This window comes from Octopus bimaculoides, chromosome 19, assembly GCF_001194135.2.
Source record: "Octopus bimaculoides isolate UCB-OBI-ISO-001 chromosome 19, ASM119413v2, whole genome shotgun sequence".
NCBI classification, from domain to species: Eukaryota; Metazoa; Mollusca; class Cephalopoda; order Octopoda; family Octopodidae; genus Octopus; species Octopus bimaculoides.
This window is the reverse complement of record NC_068999.1, coordinates 8814817-8819996: the sequence shown is the minus strand read 5'-3', so window position 1 is coordinate 8819996 and position 5180 is coordinate 8814817. Positions and strand designations below refer to the sequence as shown.

At 38.0% G+C, this 5180-nt stretch overlaps 1 long non-coding RNA gene across 1 annotated transcript in view; it reads left to right on the top strand.

Annotated features, from left to right (window-relative positions):
* LOC106884168 (uncharacterized) overlaps positions 1-5092 on the top strand; it is a 56416-nt gene extending 51324 nt beyond the window's left edge. The window contains exon 3 of the long non-coding RNA XR_001411209.2: positions 4873-5092. This is a non-coding gene — a long non-coding RNA (uncharacterized LOC106884168). The remainder of the gene's footprint in view (positions 1-4872) is intronic.
* Positions 5093-5180: the final 88 nt, after the last annotated feature.

The window sequence follows — 5180 nt, the reverse complement described above, 5'->3', positions numbered from 1 at the left end:
TATATATATATATATATATATACATCCCACTTTCCTTCTCTCTCTCTCTCTCACTCTCTCTCTATCTGTCCATCTCCCACTTTCTCTCTTTCTCTCACCTTCAATGTTTGTCTATCTGTCTCACTCTCCTTCTCTCTCTTTCTCTCTATCTCTCTCTCTCCCTCTCTCTCACTCTCTCTTCCCCTCGCTCACTCTCTCATACTCTATCCGTGCATTACCTGACAGTTTCTCACCTTCCCAATCGTTTTCTAACCAGTTCAAACACCTGCTTTTATTTTCACGGGTCGAACGAATATCTTTAAAATGATGTCGTCTTCTTAAATGGACAGAAGCTCCTCTCCACCCATTATTGCCATCGATTTGGTCATCTAAATCCCTTTGCCAAGAAAAAGAAATTTTTATGTGAGTTCAAATTCGACCGAAGATATCTTAGCCTTTCATCTATTCGGGGTAGATAAGTTAAGTACCAGGGAAATACTGGGTCGATGTAATCGGCTTAACCCCTCCCCCAAAATGTCAGGCCTTGTGCCTACAGTACAAAGGCTTATTATCATTATCATCATTGTTGTTGTTGTTGTTCCTGTTGTTATTGTTGTTGTTGCTGTTGCTGTTGTTGTTGTTTTTAAAGTGGTTAGCTGGCAGAATCGTAAGCACACCGGACGAAATGCTTAGCGGTATTTCATCCATTGCTACGTTCTGAGTTCAAATAACAGTGAGGCTGATTAGAACGTTCATCCTTTCGAGGTCGATAAAATAAGCACCTATTGGACACTTGGGTCGATACAATCGATTAATTACTGTTATTCTTGAGTGAGAGAGCAGTGCATGCCATCAAAGTGACACTGGGGTAAAATATACAAAGCCCAGTATACCCATCATGACTACCCGTCTGATAAGAGTTACACCAGGCACATGCATCACAACCATATGTGCGCGACATGGTGATCTCATATCAAGACAAACAGCGCATGACCTCGTAGGTGGGACCCAGTTAGAATTTTCTTTAGGTCGAGTAGCCCATCCCGCTCAAAAGGTCTCTGAATAAGGTTTGTTTAAGGATGTTGAGCAAAACACCCATGTTTCCAAAGATGAATTATTCAAACCCCAAAGAATTCCTCTCAACACATGGCTATGATGCTCCTCCACTACTTCTGCTCATTATCAGAGATGCACATATCATCAACCACCAAGGGATATGCTCAACTGGTTATGGTCAAACAACTGACGAGCAAGTCTGTAGTATTGAGCAGAATATTTGCTGTAGCCCATCTTTCATACCAAGACAAAACAATGTACATGATAACACTTCTAAATAGTTAAGATAAGAAGCTACGAGAGCCACTACCTGGTACTACATCAGGGCATTTATTATTATTATTATAATTATTATTATTATTATTATTATTATTATTATTATCATCATCATCATCATCATCATCATCATCATCATCATCATCATCATCATCATCATCATCGAAGGCGGCGAGCTGGCAGAAATGTTAGAACGCCCGCCGGGCGAATTTCTTAGCGGTAATTCATCTGCCGCTGCGTTTTGAGTTCAATTTCCGCCGAGGTCGACTTTGCCTTTCATATTTTCGAGGTCGATAAATTGAGTACCAGTGATACACTAGGGTCAATGTATTCGACTTTATCCACTCCCCACAAGCTGCCTTTGTGGCAAAAATTTGAAACCATTATTATTATTATTATTATTATTATTATTATTATACACCAACATGCATACATATATGTATGGATTAAAGTCATGGAGTTCTTTCATTTACATATTTATGGTCTCATCACATAAAGATAAAATAAGAATCTATATAGATTTTCGAATCGTTAAAGTCTCCTTATAAACCGACCAGAAACACAAACGATGACAGTCTATTACATTAGCTATCGTTTTTCGTAACTAATTTAGAACAAATCTAGAAAATATCAATAGTAGTAAAGCGTCACATTGACCAGCTGTCTGCCTTTTGGCGACATCTCAACTAAAAGACACAAGCGTTGGAGTCTGTTACTAAGAAACGTTGATACGAGTTGTTCGCGTGCTCGATTCCGATGAGAGTATGTTTCGTTTTATTTTATTTCAGAAAAAAAATGTAATGAATATACATTATCTCAATTTACTCTACAATTATATTATTTTACCATATTAATTAGTCACACCTTTACTGCATGCCACGATCCAATTTTCAACTAATGTGGATTTCAGAGTTATCACCATTATTATTCCTGATGAAAATTATCATTAAAGCTTCATGACTTGACACTGAATTACGTATGAATTTTCATTGATAAAAAGCGAAGGGTGTGTAGTGGCTTAATGGTTACTGTGTTGCACAAACACACCGAAGTTCTAGACTCGATTCCTGTCCTAGTGGAGCGTTGTATGCTTCAGTTTCACACTTTATTTTGTGGACCTCCAATCTGCTCATGAAAGTGAATGCCACTGGGTGTTGGTAACACCCTTACTCATTGCAACTGACGTCGACTCATTTGACTAAAAGTTCCCAAAGGCAGTGCCCCAGCATGACCGCAGTCTAATGACTAAAACAAGTAAAAAAGAAAACTAAAAAACAAAATTTCACTCATTTTTATTGACTGTTTTCCGTTCTTTTTCTTTCTCTCCATTGTCCTTTCAAATATCATTAATTCACATTGACCATTAAATTTTCCTCCCATTTCTTCAATTTCTTACATTCAATCACTTTCTCTTTCATAACATTCCTTCGTTAATCAAAATTATTATTCATTCAAATTAGTCATTCAATATTTCTTTCCAGCATTTTCGACCTACTATTCTTTTTCCTTCAATATTGTTCATCTGACAACGTAAATTTCATTCTACCAACTAATCAAATATTTAAATTCATTCTACCAACTAATCAAATATTTAAATTCATTCTACCACTTTTTCATATTCAAATTTTCTGTCTCTCAATCCGTCGTTCAGTTTGTATTCCGCCATTTTGACACACTCAAATGTCTTCTCTCGCATTTGACCATTCAAAGTTCTTTCCTGTAGGTTAGCCACTCAAATTATTTTCTTTCAATTTTCTTTCTTTTTTTAATTCTTTGTATAATTATTTTCTATTTATTTTAATCTTTCTTTCATTCTACATAATTCTTTATCATTTTTACTCGATTCTGGCTCGCTTTTCTAAAGGAGCTTACACAAATCAACACATACGTCAAACACACACACACATACAACACACACGCACATACATACATACATACATACATACATACATACATACACACATACATACATGCATGCATACATACATATGCACACAAACTCGTACATAATAGTACACACAAACATTACCATACACGCAGACACAGACAAAACGCCTCATCGAGATATCTTCTTTACAATAGCATGACAGCGCATGCGTAGGTGTAAATGAATTCGCGTGCAAATATACATGTCTGTATATGTGAAGTTGTATTCGCGCAAGCTTAGAGAGAGAGTGTGTATATATATATTATTTTAAATGCAAAACCACACTACAGAAGAATCGACGTCCGGTTGGATAATAAACCGTGAAAGGTGAACCGCAATATGGCGAGGGATTGCCCTGCTGCCAAGCTGGAGCACCCTTGGACCCTTGTATTTAATTTTAAGATCGGCACTTACTTTATTGGTCCTTTTGCCGAACCGCTAAGTTATGAGGACGTAAGGAAAACAACAGTGCTTGTCAAGCGGTGACGTGGGACAAACATAACGTAAATATAAATACATACGCAAACTAACAAACCTACACACAAACACAAACTTTCACGCACACACACACACATACACACAAATTCACATTCATACACGCACGCACGCACACACACACACACACATAAATATGTACACTTTTCCAGTTTCAAATCGTATAGCCTCGTATAGCCTCGGACCCGACTTCGTGGGTCCGTGGCTATACGAGAAGGCACTCACCCAATGCTTCACCCATTGGGATTGAACTCCAGATCACATTGTTAAGAATCAAGCTTCTTAACCACACAGACAACCCTGTGCCTTATATGTGTCAAAGGTTTCGTCCTATGTCTTCGGTTTCCCCCATAGTTAAGGCTATTTGGACCTTAACCCTGGACTTCGTTACGTTATGTTAATGATCTGGGTTGCGTGTTCGATTTTGATTCATAGGAAGCGTTACACACGAACACATGTCGTGACAGAGAGTAGCAGAGGGAACACTCGTTGTGAACACATGTTGTGAACACATGTGACGGATAGAATAGTAACACAGAGAATACATGCTGTGAACACATGTTGTGACGGATAGAATAGTAACATAGAGAACACATGCTGTGAACACATGTTGTGACGGATAGAATAGTAACACAGAGAACACATGTTGTGAACACATGTTGTGACAGATAGAATAGTGAGTAACATAAAGAACACATGTTGTGACGGTCAGAACAGTAACATAGAGAACACATGCTGTGAACACATGTTGTGAACATATTTTGCGAACACATGTGAATACATGTAGTGAAGGATAGAATAGTGAGTAACAGAGAAATATAGGTGCAACGGCGCAAATTTTGTGGTGGTGGCGGTTGCGATCAAGATGATGGTGGTGGTGGTGGTGGTGGTGGTGAAAGTAACGGACGTTCAGCCCATTTATATAGATCCTAGTACTTCACAGCTAGTTAAAACTCATCGGCCCTGGAAGGATAAAAGGGGACAAGGCTGACTTTGGTAAGATTTGAACTAAAGAACGAAAAAAAAAAAAAGAGATGCAGAGTTAATTAAATATTCTGCAAAGACATATTTATTCATCGTTCTGTAAATTGTCAATTCACTTCACAATTTTTTTTTTTTTTTGTCTGATTCTTTTCTAGTATTTGAGCAAGACATAAGAGCGAAAACGGCGACGACAAAAACGACAGCTAGAGCAGCATGGGCGGCGGAGGGCACGACGGCGGCAACAGTGACAACAACAACAACATTAACGATAACAGCAACAACAACAACAGCACGTAAAACATTTGGGAGAAAAGAATAAAGTTGAAGAGGAACAGTTTTAGAATAACATGTTCACAATACGAAGAAAGTTTAAAAAGAAATCGCTAAGCGGAATAAAATACATATCTTATATACACACAGACACACACACACACACACACACACACACACACACACACACACA